At 39.4% G+C, this 16,108-nt stretch overlaps 1 long non-coding RNA gene across 2 annotated transcripts in view; it reads right to left on the reverse strand.

Annotated features, from left to right (window-relative positions):
* The window catches only part of LOC103480665 (uncharacterized), a 90,603-nt gene that overhangs the window by 47,564 nt on the left and 26,931 nt on the right, over window positions 1-16,108 (reverse strand). For both annotated transcript variants that reach the window (XR_536139.2, XR_536138.2), the window contains exon 3: window positions 10,996-11,110. This is a non-coding gene — a long non-coding RNA (uncharacterized LOC103480665). The remainder of the gene's footprint in view (window positions 1-10,995; window positions 11,111-16,108) is intronic.

The raw sequence follows: 16,108 nt of genomic DNA on the forward strand, positions 1-16,108 counted from the left end.
CCCGTCTTCTTTTAAAAACTATTAAGTAAACGTGACGATTGAAATACACTATGTCAGGTTGGAAAGCTTAAATCTTGGTGCTACGGATTCAGCAAGGTGATGAAAACCTTCCTCTGAAGTTTCGGTCCCGTCACACGGTTGCTGTAGGTTTGGACACAAAGCGGAGGACCGCCAGACACGTCCCCGCAAATGTACTGACCACGTATGCACACTCAGTTGCGACAGTCAGCGCAACTGGTCGCGTGGACGCGTACCATGTGACAGGCCACAAACTTCCTAACATCCACTTTGACTGTGTGAAATTAAGGAATTTGTCTTGAGAAATGTAGGCCATCGGTGAGTCGGGCTATGAAATCTCAACCGTCCAAAACAGAAACATGTTTATTGACACCGACATCTGAAGCAGCATACAATTCTTCTTTTTTAAAACCAGCGTGATAGTTATTCAAGTTTCCAAAAAGGGTTAGCAAGTTTTTAGACTGTGCGTTTTACATGTGCACAAAGTGAGAGGTGGCTCGTTTCATAGCGTTGCCTTATTCTTCCTGTACATACAGTACATGGCATTTTTCTCTGTTCAAAAAATCCCATTAAATTAACTGGGAAGTTTTTTGGGGTTTTTTGCTCTTCAGTAATGATGAGTTATGATGATTTTCATGAACCCTGTTCTAGGATGCATCTCCTCTCTTTCCCACTAAATTTCAGAACTTGCTTGACCAGGACAGTGCGGATACAAAAAACAAACAAACAAAAAAGATTTTAAAAAGTCAAGAAATCTAGATATAATATTCCAAAAGTCTCATAAAATATTGCCAAACTTTCAGACTCAGTCGTATACCTTTAATCAAATCAGCCGAGGTCTCTTAGGTTTTTATTTACGATAAGATTTCTTTAAAAGAAAAAAAAATTGTCACCAAAACAGTTATAATTTCCGACTTGAATGCCATTCCATTGTGTACTTTTGCCTTTATGAAAGGACAAAGGAGGAAATGCATAATGGAACAAACAGATAAAAACGATAGGCTGCAGAGGAATCCGTAGCTATCGCTGCCCCTTTGTCCACTATTTTTCTTGTTATCAACACCAAGACCATATCATATTGGGGAAAAAAAGCAAACCTTAGCGAGGATCCTGCAGAAACTCTGCTGTGTGAGATAACACAGCAGCGAGGTGCCCTTTGTTTGCAGATAGGGCTTATAATGAGGTAAAAATGGGGAAAACATTGGATTAATAATACATGGGTCATTTGTAAATCAATGGAGGGGACGACAGTGGGCCAGTGAACAGGCTCGAGGATTTATTCTGATTACGGACTCGCAATAAAGAGCCATTTACAACCCGAATGGGACAGCAAGTAATTAAGAAGGCTGCCTTAAAACAAAAAGAGAAAGAGCTCTGTGGGAGTTCGCCGTCAGCTCTGGGGGAGAGCCGCTTCATGATAATGGCCGCGTTGTATTTCACATGCGGTTGGGTTGGTAGCGGCCTGGGAAGTGCTGGTCCTTCAGGGAAACATGAGGTAGACATCTGTATTATTCCAGTATTGGGACTGCACACCAGGGATCGGCGGCGCTGTGAGGTGGAGCACACTGGAAATGCGTTCGTGAGGGATGAGGTGGTTGAGCGTCATAAACTAGCATCGTTAAACATTTACACCTCCGGCTCCTCCGATATCCCGAGCATTTTGTCAAAAACAAACAAACCAGCTTCACGCCGACCGCGGCTCATTCTTTCAGGTTGCTCTAATTAACTCGCGCTTTATTTTAGCATACTGCAAACGCGTCAACACGTCGACTGCATTAACGTCAATCTGATTTTATCCCCCCCGACAGAATGATGGATTAAGTGCTGTTGGCTTGCAGTCGGCCGCCTCTTTAATTGGTTTGTCTAAATGTTTTATGAAATCAAGATAAAAATCAATCAAGCTCCCAAAACTGCTGATTCACCCTCAAACTGCGAAGGACACTTTGATTGATTTAAGTGACCAAAAAAAAAAAAAAAAAAAGGCCGCAAAGGTGATACATCCCTGCAGAGCAGCAGCTCAAGGTTAAACGGTGCTAGCCGGGCGATTCTTTTTCTAATAAAAGGCGGAAAGGGGAACGCCAACGCCCACACACTCGGCAGAGTCCCGTGGGTTTTTACTGCACAGCACACACTGCTGCAGCTCCTGCACTGCAAAGAAGCTTTATAGATGGAAGGCGCAGTACAGTGTGATCAATTTCACACTCTGAAAACAACTGGCGGTTGTCACCAGATGAAAACCGTTTCGCTATTAGAGCTTTAAACGATTGCCTTTATTAATCAGCACAATACTTTATCGTGTTAAGTATTTTTTTGGACTAAATGTTTGGAAGCAAGACAGAAACGTGCACAAAAATGACGATGGTTCATTGGATATGCTTTGCCACAAAATTGATTACTACATAAGAAATCCCTTCTTAGTAGAGTTGACTGTAATTATCAGACGTTATTTTTCAGTCATGTACCAGCTTTTAACAACAGAATGACTCTCAGGTGAAATTATTACTAAAGTTCCACAGCAAATTAGGATTAATGGCGAAATTTGAAACTGCCCAGGCTTTTTGCAACAATCAAATTGTAAGAGAAGCGATTTAAATTGTTAAATAAAATCACTATTATGAGCATTTTCTCTAGCCGTGTGAAGCATAAGGTCAATTTTGTGTTCAATCCGAAGAAAAGACTTGCATAGCTAGTATTGTTCAGCCTTTTCTATTATTTGTGTTTTGATTTGTTGATTGGTTTGTTTACATATATATATGCTGGTTTGCATGTTGGGCAGTTCAATCTGAATTACAGTGGAAATTGAATAATCTTACAGTATATCAAATACATTGACAATGAATGAAATACGGTTGCGACTTGACAAAAATGTGAACAACTGAATTTAGTATAAACACTTCACTGTAAAACATTAGAACACTTGAATTAAAGAAAAGCATATTTAGGAATGGAAAGTTTTTTTTTTTTTAAATTTTGCAAACTGCTTTTTTTCTCCAAAGTATTGCAAATGAGGGAGAGAAATTCTGTGAACATTATCATGACAAGGACACTAATTGGCTCCTAATCGTGAGAAACTTCCTGGTCCTATGTCGTCATTTCTTTGGGTTAGAGAGAAATGGAGTACTTTGTTACAGCTGGATCGACAAACATCCTGTTGTCCACGGGATGTGAAATGACACTGATTGTTTGCCTGAGTGCTGCCGATGAACATGTGCCACATTCAGATCGCTCTTTTGCATCCATTTGATTTAAATTTAATGCTGAAAATTTTTCGCAATTTTGAAAACCACACATCCTCCGCTCAAAGCAAGTGTCTTTTGCTGGGTCTCGGTCCGCAGTTATATAAATATATATGTATATTTAAAAAGAAAACAAAAAAAAACTAAAGTACATCTGCCGGTCCACTAATCAATACACTTAAGCTCCAATTACATTTCACCATTAGGGTTCCTACGCAGAGGAGGACGACTAAAGTACAATGAAGTGGAAATAAACTCCACAATAAGACTGAAATGCTCAGTTTTATCTTGATACACTTTTTTATGTCTCTGTGTGAAAGTCTAATTATGCTTTAATGGGATTTGTAATTGCAGACAAATGGTTTATTTTGAATGAGGATCAATGTTTTTATTCAAATTAGATTGATTTCTAATTAAAAGCTAACTGAGCATAAATCAGGGAATTGCCTTTTAATGAAGGCAACCAAAAATAACCGCCAGGTTTGCTGCGTGTTTTGCCGGTTGCGTTGAAACAAAGAGTTTTCGCTTGCCGACTGCCTGCAGCTGTCATTCACACTGGCTTTACATAGATATTTTTTTTTTTTCTTCCCCCCCAGCAACGTGACATGCGCTATCTGGGATGTCAGCTGAAATGGGAAGATGGCTGAAATGCAAAGCCATTTCCTGCTTGTTCTATTGTAAAGCTCAGCCATGTTGCGCGCCTATTGTGTGGCTTCCTCGAAGTTATCTGTCAGGCCCGGCAAGCACCCTATTATTTTCTGCCATTTGACTGTCCTCTCTGCCACGGTGCAACTCTTCTGTCGTGCCAGGCGATCGGTCTGATTCTTTTGACATCCAGCGAGCGGTATCCAGCGATCTGTAATGGCGGTAATGTTTCCTATCAGAAAACGGTCCCCGGGAACGGGGTGTGGGAGAGGGAGACGAAGCTAAACAGGAAAAAAGAAGAGGAAGTATGAGCCTATTGAGGGGGGGAACAAACAACTTTTTGTCTATGAGAGCGGTTTTTACCGGAAAAATCCCCCCTGATATTTCCAATCTCTTTTAAACTTCTAAATTGTAAGGCTCTGAGTAAGACATGAAGTGCGTCAGAACTCCTCTTCCCCTTTTTGGTCGCCTTCATTTTTCAGAAACTTTAGGTAAAGAGGAGGAGATATAAATAGATTATAATTCCACTGTCTTTAAAGGAGACATTGTGACCCAGCTATTACTCAGTACAAGGCATCACTGTCACTTTATGCCTGTACAGTCATAAAATGCCTCCGTTGCTTGTTGCACTTTTCATTGCTACAGAGAAAGGTCAGCGTAAGAAAAAAAAAAAAAAAAGGGCCTCGTTTATGTCCAGTTTACAACAATTCATGGGTCGAGTCGAACCGTAAGCAATGTTTTAAGCAACACTTTTTATTGCAATGTTTTATTCTTGTCTCAATAAATGTTCACATTTTAGAAATGGACCAATGTGTGGCATAATTGTTGAGGCATCCTAAAGGGACATCAAAGACCCAATAAAGTAACAACTTTACGAGGTTTACGTAGCCACGTCTGACTCCGCCTGGCGAAACTTTAACTTAAGATGCTATTTTTGTGTTGCATCCATCAGTACAAAGAACCAACCAGTTTCAGAACATTATGCCAACCATCACCTTTAACTATGACAATATACAACAAAACCCTAACAATGTTTATTTCGGTTTCTGTTGTGTTTATTGAGACAAGACATTTTGGAGACACTTTAAGGCTGTACTGCAGCAGGGATTGATCCAAATCCGATTTTTTTTTTTTGCCCTTATACAACCTGTGTCTGATCTTTTTATGACATCTTTTACAAATGTGACCCTGTGCCTGTACATAAAAAAGGTCTCCTGTTTGGGACCTTCTGTTCTACAGAAAATAACAGGTTTTGGTTTTATCTTAGACAATGCACAAATGTACTGTGTGCATTTGACCAATTAAAAGAGCCATGAAAATTCAGAGAAAATAAGCCTTCCAAGGAGAGAAGAGATAAATCCTTCAGCATACAACAATCTGCTGAGGATCCAAATGATAAGGCAGAAAATAATCAGTAAGATCTTAAATCCTCCGCTAATAGCTTTGTACAGAGAGATGCAGAAACCAAATTCAGTCATTTATTTATTTTTCTTTACTACTGCGTGAAAGACTGCAGAATTAAGCAGAACATTAGTAGTTTACTCACATCCTCTGTTTAGTACTCGATAGCAAAAATAAGCTCTCCTGCAAACTATATAAAAATACCAGACATAATAAATGTTTTCCAAAGTTTGCTTCACCCGTGTTCTCTCTCTTTCTCTCTCGCTCCATTTCTCTCTCGCCTTTTCACAATGACAGACGTTAAACATTATATCCAAATTGGATCTGGGAGATTTGAGCGCAGTCTGCATCTGCTCTGAGGGACACATACACTGAGGCGGCTGATTGTTCGAGGAGGCACCGAAAATTGTGCTGTCATGGTAGAAAATGCTGAGAGATTAATATGGGCGCATTTCGCTGCCATCATCTCGCTTTCATTATCGAGTAACAAGCACCGGAGAAGGGTGGGGGAATAAAAAACGCAAAAAAAAAAAAAAAAGAACAAAATAAATAAATCCCTGCTTTGACGCGCAGCCTGAGATGCGAGTGTGACATTATGTTGACAATTCAGTATGTGGATTCGGTTCAGGCAGATGCAGACGTATCAAGGCGAGCCATTACTGTCTTTAGTAGATTGGCTTAGCTTTGTGCTGAGGTGTAATTGCGCAGCTGTCTGGCATTATTCCCCCCCCCAAACAAATTGGTTTAGGCAAGAGAGCCTTCCAAATCTAACAGTGAGGAGGCTGCATACCGAGTCTCCATATGGTTTGCTTCTAGAATTTGATAATTACTTCTTTTGCATGAACTTACATTTATCTGCCATCGTCAATGTTGCGCATTGGCAGTTGTGAGAAGTGCAACATTGTGTGATCTTTCGAGAAAAGGTCAGAATGTGTCAACAGAATGTCATTTTTATTGAATGTTCTGTCTTCTTGTGCACGTTTCCATCGAGATGCAGTCGTTGAAGTTTTAAATCTATTCCTGTTTATGAATCTGTCGTGGGATCCCCTTAAAGATTCCTCGCTTTGTGTCTGAATGAGACACACCTAATGTTGCTGGAACGAACCAGACATTAAGAGGCTAGTGTGAGAACTGGCAATGGAGAAGAGGCTTTTGTTTGTCTGTCTGCAGCAGCTGCAAGTTTTGCTTGTGCCATTCAGAAACAGGTAAATGTGCTCTAGATCTGTGCTGGACAATTGCACTGAGGAAATCATTTTTTGCTACATCTGCCCACACAATATTGCTCTAAAAGTCAGTTTTTACTGTGGAATAAAATCACTAAACCTTTCTTTCACGCAGATTCTAATTTTGTTTTTAATACAATCTTGTCACAAATTTAACCTTCTCAAAACTGACAATATCTGCAACCTTACATTATTATGGTGAAAGTTACAAAATAAAATATATTTGATGGTGAACATAGTGCAATGAATAAAGACTTCAAATATTATGCTTAGGGCTGTTATAAACGATTATTTTAGTAATCGAGTAATCTATAGATTTTTCTTACGATTAATCGAGTAATCGGATAAAAACAATTATGAAATAAAATATTGGTAAATCTTCCATAACACCAKTGTTACTATCGGAYATCAACATCAGTCTATTTTTTCCACATTTGTGCTTCCCTACCAGTTACTTTTTTGTAGACCGGGGGAGCAATGCGGGATATTTACAGCTCCTCCGTTCAGAAACTCATCTACCARCCATGTTCCGCCTCCCGTTTGTTCAGACCGGGATGATATAAGTTTATTGTGCGGTTCGTCCGTAAAGCTGCACTTACCCTGTAAGCATCAACCCTCAGCCGCCCGCCGTGTTCAGTCTCTCCGCTCACCTGTATAAATCCTTCTCAGCTTCTTCCCGCCGTTCAACCAGCAGCTCCGGAGCAGAAAGGCTGCCGAACTCCCGGCATCGCGCCGGTCATTTTAAGGATGTTTATTGGTCCAACAAAAACGATGAAAACCCGGAATTATCACCAATCAGTAAAGTCCCCGCGGGCCGAACTTGAAGATTGGACGTTATGCCGCTAACACGTAGCTTCCGTCAACAACTCAGAGGCGGAAGTCAGAGCTCTGCGCAATGCAAATAATGTTCCGGCTGAAACACAGTGCGCTAAATGATAAAACATAAATTAACGAAGCTTCGAGGCAGGTCAATTTTCCTCGAGGAATTTTAATAATCGAGGTACTCGAATCACTCGAGGAATCGTTTCAGCCCTAATTATGCTTATTCATTATATATATATATATTAGAGATGTGCCGATCAGGTTTTTTCCTGCCAATTCCGATTCCGATCACCCATGAGGGCCGATCACCGATACCGATCACATAATTTTTTTTTTTTATCATAAGCACTACCGGTTACATTATGTGGAAAAGGAACCATGAATTCACCTTAATTTAGCCAAAAACTTGCTTTTAATAACTTTTTCCAAGAAAAAAACAAAACGGGCATTGTACAAATTGTACTGCTATCAGTAATACTATCTTTAACAGACTAAAAACATATGAAGGCTCTGAAGAGGCTAAATAATGCAAAAAGTCAAAATAAAACCTCTCAACATTGCCAAAGAAATTCAAGTATAAAACTTAACATTCAAAGGCAAATACAGGATCCATTACAATAAACAATCCAGAGTTACTGAATGAAAACTTMCTGATAGCATGGTGGCTAGCTGATTACTGCTAGTTCTGAGTGGCTGTTTCTGACTGAGCGGAGTAATTATGCAGAACAGGGAGGAGGCAGAGGAGGTCGATTATTTTTTATTTTTATTTGTCTCATGTGAGGACAGCAAAAGTTTTAATACGTATGTAAAATGTATTTTTTCAAGTTAGATAATGCAGCTTCAAACAGAGGTTCGGTGTGAGAGTCACTATCACGTGGAGCAGAAGCGGCTCTCCGTCTGTGAAATATTACTACCTGTAGCGTAGCAGCGGTTCAACAGCGAGAGCAGAACCAGCGTCTTACATCGCAGCTCGAAGACTTAAATAATTTTGCGGGTTATTTGTTTAGCTTTCTGACCGTCATGCTAATCCGGGTGAGTGTTTGTAGCGGTGCGCTGCTTTACCTGCTGTCTGATCGCTTCATATGTCTTTTTACTGCAGTGAGCCTCGATGTAGCCAAACTCCGTCAAGTATGACATTGTTTTAATGCCATATTAGATTCGTCGTGTTGATGCATTTTGACGTGCTTCACCCCACATGCTTCAATTTTCCGCCGCAACACCTAAACTTCCCCAATCACTCAGTACGTTTTAGTTACACATCGTTTAGGATTTGTTGATGCGTGTTTGTGCAGTGAAGGAAAGAGGAGACCAGCTGCACAGGCAGGCTGCAAAACGAGATGCAGGTGATCGGTTTGCGTGATCGGCAACAAGAGACCCTGATCGGCGATCACCGATCATACACTTTTTCACGGAAATCGGCCGATTATGATCGATCGGCACACCTCTAAAATATATATAATATATACGTCTATCAGCATATTAAACCTTTAATACATACAACCCCCAACAACTTGGGCTGGGACCAAAGGGGGTGATGAGGGCATTAAAACGGCTGCTCTTAGTGCAACCTAAACACAATTTACCCAGGGCCAATGTACTGAATTTAAATTTGGTCTGTTTCAGTTAAATTCAATTAAATTTAATTGCAGCAAACATGAAATGAACTATGACCTCTAAACCGGTGGACGTTTCTATGTGCTGATCCAATCCTTATGTCTGTATCATTGCTTGTCTTGTGTAACTGTACCGATGACAGGTTTCAGCTTAGGATGAATTAAGTTTTTAAACAGACGTGCAGTTCATTTTCAAACTTATTCAGCAAGTAGAAACCTCTAAAAATTAACTAATGGCAAAAAACATTTCAGATCTAACTTTACTTGATTTTCCATCAACAAAATTAAGACTTAAATATTAAATATTTCAACAAAATTATTAGATATGATTTCTTTATGGTGAAATATAACCTCAGATGTTAAGTCGCATTACAACAAAGCTCCAAATCATGGATTAATTTGATTTTGTGGACACTGAATCCAAGTTTGGTGGAATTACAAATGTGCTGCTCTTATGTAGTTATTTTAATCTTTAAAACGTAACATCTGATTTTAAAGGAGACATTAATAATATAACTAATCATTATCATCGTAAAGTTTAAAACTTTTCCTTCGACACACTTTCTTTCCAGTCAGCACGAAGGTCTATTGGTAAAAAAATAAATAAGAAATAAAGAAATAAAGCGCAACTGATGACTGCAAGATTTTTTAAGCCTATTTTTCACATTCATAAAAATGTGAAAAATATGCTCACATTTTTTTATATGGACCTTCAAATCCCCCATAAGATAATTAATCAATGTCTGCTAGAGAATAACTTTTTTCCCCTTGGAGGAGAAATATCAGGTCTTGCCAGCTTGGAGACCAATGAGTTTGTAGAATTGCACAATTTCATAACTGCTACAGCAAAATATTAGGCATTTCTGGAAAAAAGAAAATATCCACAGCACGAGGCAAAGCAGATAAATACTAGGCTAGAATTAATTTAACACAATATGTTCTATACATACTGCTTGCTGCTTTGTCGTGTACTTAATTTAACCCATTGATGATTCAGTGCAACTACATCCACTTATTTTCACTTGAATTTTAAAATTGTTTAACTGTTTGAAATGTTTTTAGAGGAAAACACATTTGACTTAGGACACATGTATTTAGAGCTCCTATTTCCCCACTTAGGTACAGAGCTGAAGTGGCCATAAAATAACACCAGACGGGCAAGTTTTCAAAGAAAATCATTTTCAGGGAAACTCATACCCAACAGAGAGGCCGGTTTTAGCGTGCGTTAGCGGAGCGATGTGAAATGTAAATTCAAGATTTCCCTTTCAAAGTAGCTTCGAGCTTTAAGGAATTGCAAAATGCTAAAATCAAAGTTTCATTTCAGCCCGCTGACGGTAATCCTCTTCTCATCGCTTGCTCCTTTGAACGTTTTTTGGTGAGGTTAAAAGAGGAACAATCGATAATGAAGTGAATCTGGCCACATTAGAGCCTCCATCTGGGATTTGAATGTTCTCTTCCCCCATAAATCCATAACATCAAGGTTAGAAATTGTGACAGAGCTAAAGGAGGGTCCCCCCCCCCAGCATGCCTCCCCCAGCTCCTACCCTCCTCCTGATGCACAAAAAGAACCAAAAACAATACAGCACTCTCAACCATTTAGGAATCCATTAGTATCCATCCATTTTTCCTCCATCAGTGTCATTCAGAGGCGTTATCTCCTTGTGGAAGTGTGTCAGGATAATGACGGAAATTTACCTACATCTCCCTCAACTCAAATGTCATTACACAGAGGCACTTACACATATAATACTAAAGACATGTTCGCTTCCGTCTCCAAGGCGCTCTGTTTTGCTGAATCTGGTCACGTCCACCCTGTTCCCTCACCTGTTTTCTACAGGGTCACATTGCACCTCAGTTAATTGAGTAATTAAATATTTTTATATCCTTGCTCGTGCAAGAGGGGCCAGCCATATAAATACTGTAAAAGCTGGGCAAAGTTTTAGCTTTGAAGGTCAACCTCGTAGCCCTGACTTCTGTCGGCCTCTTAAATATTTTATTGCTTCAAAATGAAAAGTAGGATCCACAATTCAAACATACCTGCAAGCCATTTGGAAAGCCTCAGCCCCAGTGTTTACAATAAACAGGGTTTCGGTAACTATATTTTGTCTTCCATCGGGGCGAGATCACAGTTTGTTTGTGTTCAGCGCTGATCCTGAAAGAGAAACAAAATTTAGCCACATGAATGACCGAAATTGACAACAGGACCTTAAAGATGGCATGGATATGGGATTGAATTATTATTTTTCCAACTCATTAATAAATTCTTCAGAAAAGGGTAGAGTCACAAATATTTGCTATTTTGAATCACAGTAGCCAGAGACAAAACATAGAGTAGGCAAATTATTTAAAATATGGGTTTAAACTTAAGAAAGTGATCAACTGATTGAACCATCAAAACAACAAAATCTGCATACAGATGTGGTTTTCATTTTACTCTCTATTAGGCATCGACACCCAACAGGCAAAAGCAAGATCCTGAGGTTTTTGAAACAAGAAAGTCAATTGGTAAACATCCCAAAATGCACTTGCACTAGACAAAAAGATCCAATGGACCTTCTAGGAAGAACCTAATCAGAAACGAAGGCAGATACTGACTGCAGTCCTATGATAAGATGGTATGTGAAAGAAGCCAGATTTGAATAAAGTCTGCAGGTAGTTTGAAGAATAAAAAAAAACTATCTATTGTTCCCATTGCCTACAAAGAAGAAACAGGCTCACAGTATCACATTTCCTCTCGCATGCTTAATAGCGGGCATAAGATTTTTTTTTTCTATACCTTTATCCTTTGCTTCACACTTGCTGACTAAAAGTACACAGTCAGAGTTAAAGTCCTAGAGTTTAGCAATCTCCACGTGTTTATATTTGCATTTGCTTTCCCCTGATGCATCTTCCAAACAGCCAGGTGTCATGTAGACTCAGTCTAATGGTTTCTATGGAGACCCGGAGGTGACCCAACGATGCCGCTACCTGCTCTAGTTCTCCAACAATGAGTTTTGGAGACTCTTTTTTTTCCCCTTTCTTTTTGACTTCCCTTACCATGCCACTGTGTGGTGGCAAAACAAATGCGGGTCTTTGTCCAGCCTAATGGCCAGTGCCGCCAGATACCAGAATGGTCCTGTATCTAAAATTGTGCTGCAGGTGATTATTATGTGAATAATACAGTTTCTCAAAAAAAACAACTTTGTACATCTCTTGGCATTAAATGTGGATGGTGTTGTTTGGCTTAGTGTCTTCAAATGTGCACAATATATAGTGCCAACATTAAATGAACATGCACAAAATGTACCATTACAGAGCTGAAAATTTGCCATTTTTCCCCAACTTGTACCTTTAAGATAAGCTACAAATATATTTGTAAATGAGGTGTTTTACAATATATTATATTAGAATAACATTGAAAGCCTCTAGGGTGATTTTAAAACAAAATGTACCTCTGTTGTGTTTAACAGTGTGTATACTGAAGGGAAGTTCTGTTTTAATGTGCATGGTGCTTTAAAATGCTTCAAGTGCTAAACCAGGATTAAAAAAATGACCTCATGTGAATGCAGCAAGTCATTTAATTCAAACATAAATTCTAGAAAGCCTACACAAAGTTCTTCTGAGAAGGGTCAAACATCTCTAAAGGTGGAGTAAAAAGTTTCTCTGCAAAATTATGACAAGAATGAAAACTATGCACCCCTTAGAATAAAACATGTTAATAATTTCTATCCATTTGCAATATATTACCCTGCAGCTGAAAGCTTGAGACCTTGAGAGGCAGCAGGTGCAGACAATCAAAAGATTACTCTTTGTGGAGCACTTTCTGATTTTTATCTGTGAAAGGCACTATATAAATAAACTTTACTTACTATTAAAGTTAAATGGTAGTATAGTATGTACATCCAATTATGTAGTTTCTCAAAGTTTGGCTTTTAGGAGAAGGGGTAGGGAAGGATTTGTTGCCCAACCCTTGAAGTAACAAGACTCCTGTTGCCTATGAAAGCAAAAATACACACATCCTAATGTCTCATTGGAAGGCCTTTAACTTTGATCATGACACTCATTCACAGTGGCATTGCTTCAATAAGCTTTTTCTGAACCTTGACCAATGGCTGTTCAGTCCCAGTTCCTGGTACCACTGAGTGGAGGATTTAAAACCTAAAAACACTAAACCAACTGTTAAGCATGGTGGTGGCGGCATCATCCTGGAGGTCTGCTGCGCACAGTGTGGGCGGACTAAAGAGGGAGGAGGACGAGATCGTAACTCTTCAACTTCACCTTAAGTCAAGAGAGAAAGCTGGCAGACACAATTTAAAATCTCCATTTAAAAATCACGAGGCTGTGTAAACTGCTGACCTGCAATGTAAAGATGAACCAAGGGGTAAACTGATCAGTCCGTTATTTAATGAGCCAATAATGCAACCCCTTGAGTCATGTTGCTTACATAAGTAGAGACTTAAATTAAACACTGCCGTGCAGCTGTCACATTACGCACCCGGCAGCAAAAAGGCCCCAGTGATATTTCAGAGTCATTATTAAAGGCAAACACATGCAGCCTTTCTCAGTCCCGCTGCTATAAATGACCTGTTTGATTTAATAAGCAGCAACTAATGAATAAAGAGATAATTAACAACGAGGTAACTCTGTACGATCTCGCCACCTTCCCCGGAGTGCGCTAAGGCTGAGATCACATTAATATTGATCCGAGTGAAGACTCCCTCCTCAGGTGTGCCAGACCAGGCTGATCGGCCACAGAAAGAAGACCCGATATTAAACATTAATTATTCCACAGGCTGGAACTCGATCTGATTAATCAGCAGTTGGGGGATACGGGGGTGCTGTCGCTTGAGTGGCAAATGCCAATATTCACCGTGCAGGTGGGGGCAAAAAGGCCGGGGTGGCTGCGGATCAACAAGCCAATACGGAAGAACCGATTCATCATTCTGTCCGACCAATGTCCAGAGGGTAAATGGCAGGATTTTCCGATGGGAGGCAGCAAACGCAATGGTGAGGAGGGGTCAACGAGCTTACACCTCCCCAAAGAGTGCGTAAGCATGCTAACAACTGCCACTTCCAGCTTTTTAATTACGACAGATTAGCGGAGGTGAGGGAGCTGCACTGTTGCCACCATTCAAACTGCTGATGTGAGTAATGCTCCTCCAGCAGCAGTGCAAGTTTTAAAAGTATCTAAAAAAAAAAAAAAAGATGTCAAATGTTACAAAGGCTAAATGCCATCATTTAATGCTCTTTAACAGCACAGACTCATCTCAATGACTTTTATTAAACATGTGGGACTAAAGGGTGCCTGAGTCTGCACTCATCTTCAAACGGATTGTGTACATGTTGAACCCTTTTGAATAAAAGTGACAAAAAAGTGGCCACATTTTAGAGGAACATAAATTATCACCCTCTTTCCTCAAAAAAAAAAAAAAAAGCCCTCAGTTCTATTCCAGCTTCCCACACTGCATACACATAGCATTTATAGAGAGCTTTTAACAGATTGCATTATTTAAAAAGCCAACCCCAACACACAAAAGCAATTTGAGAGAATAGCAGCCGTAAAATATAGCTTTCAGTCGTGGGCACGCAAATGGTTTGTCTTTCATCAATGCCTCTTTTTTTTTTTTCTGGCCGCTTCTGTCCTCTTGTCAGACACGGCACCCACCAACCTCCCCCGACCTTATAACCCCCTCCACCCCCAACCCCCAGCCACCTCCCCCAACCTGATGCAGAGAGCATCATAAGTGCTACTGCTGCACTCAAATACAATTGATCTTCCATCAGGTACACTTCAACCAAACAACCCCACCCAATACACACCCATCCGAGTGCCCTCATTGAAATTAGGAATGTCTTCATAATGAGTTGTAGGTGTACTGAGAAAGAAGATATGGTTCTGCTCCACTGTGTATATTTAGTATATTTATATAGTATTATTTCATTTATTCTGAAAATTTTTCCAACAGTTACACAAAAAAGTCCACCCTGAATTCTCATAGATGTTATTTTTGCCATTTTCTTCAGTTTGCTTCACAAAAGCATCAGTAAATATCAGTAAAATATGGTTAATACAGCTTCATGCGTGCAGTTTAGTGATATAAAGTTCTTCTTTAAGTCGTCCTGGAGATATGTATTTTAAACTAGAATGGTTTTCAAAAGCAGCATTTGTTTGTCATGCCATGAATGTTGTCATGCAGTCACATTACTAAAAGAGAAGCAATAATGTTTTCATCAGCATTTTTATTGTTATCGCAATAATACCACAAAATATCATGATCAAATTCAAAGTCCATTTAGGTACAATTACTAGTATGCCAGTTAATACTTTGCACAACCCACCTTTTACCAACAACTGTTACTCATCTTTTTATCTCTGTAGCTTGTCGACAAGCAACTTGGCTAGACTAAACACACAGACTTCAATTAAAGATAAGATTTTTTTTTTAAAGATTTTTCTCTGTGAAAGTCAAATCAATAACAGCTGGATTTCTTATAAAGCATTTTACGCTTCTTTGACAGAGGTGCCAATGAATTTGGCCGGTACTGTGCGCAAACTTTCTCGAAACATTTGCGCGGTCAGGCTTCCAAAAACATGAAGTGCAGCTCATCAGAAAGGGTAGACGGGAAAAATAACCAATACACTTCTGTAGTCTGATTTACTTGGAGGAAGGCTTCAAATAAAATAAAAAAAAGACTTTGCAAATAGTTCAAATGCTGAAGTGGAGTAACCTTCAGAGATTTCATGTGTAAGCACGGCTTCTTTTGGGTCCATGACAAAATGGCAAATTGAATCATGTTGCAACAGTGACACTGAGGGACAAGTTCAATATATATATGATTTATCTACTTAGACAAATGCAATCACTGTCAGCTTATTCCTACGAAAAGGTTTCCGCGTCTCCTCCTTGAGCGCAAATGCAGTTTGTACCGAATTTGATTTTATCAAAAAGTTTTTCTCCCCTGCCCCATGGCTTCTGAAAATAGCTTTAAAAAGGATTCACTTAAAGTTTGTTTAAATATAATAAAGAATAAAAATGTGTCCCTGGAATCTCATAGCTAACAGAGATGGAGAAATGTGTGCACATGGACAACCTCCTAATAAATCACTTTTCACAGTTTAATTTTGCCATGAACCAAAGGAAGAACCTTTTGGCTGCAATAAAGAAAAATA

Source organism: Poecilia reticulata, linkage group LG18 (assembly GCF_000633615.1).
Source record: "Poecilia reticulata strain Guanapo linkage group LG18, Guppy_female_1.0+MT, whole genome shotgun sequence".
Classification (NCBI taxonomy): domain Eukaryota; kingdom Metazoa; phylum Chordata; class Actinopteri; order Cyprinodontiformes; family Poeciliidae; genus Poecilia; species Poecilia reticulata.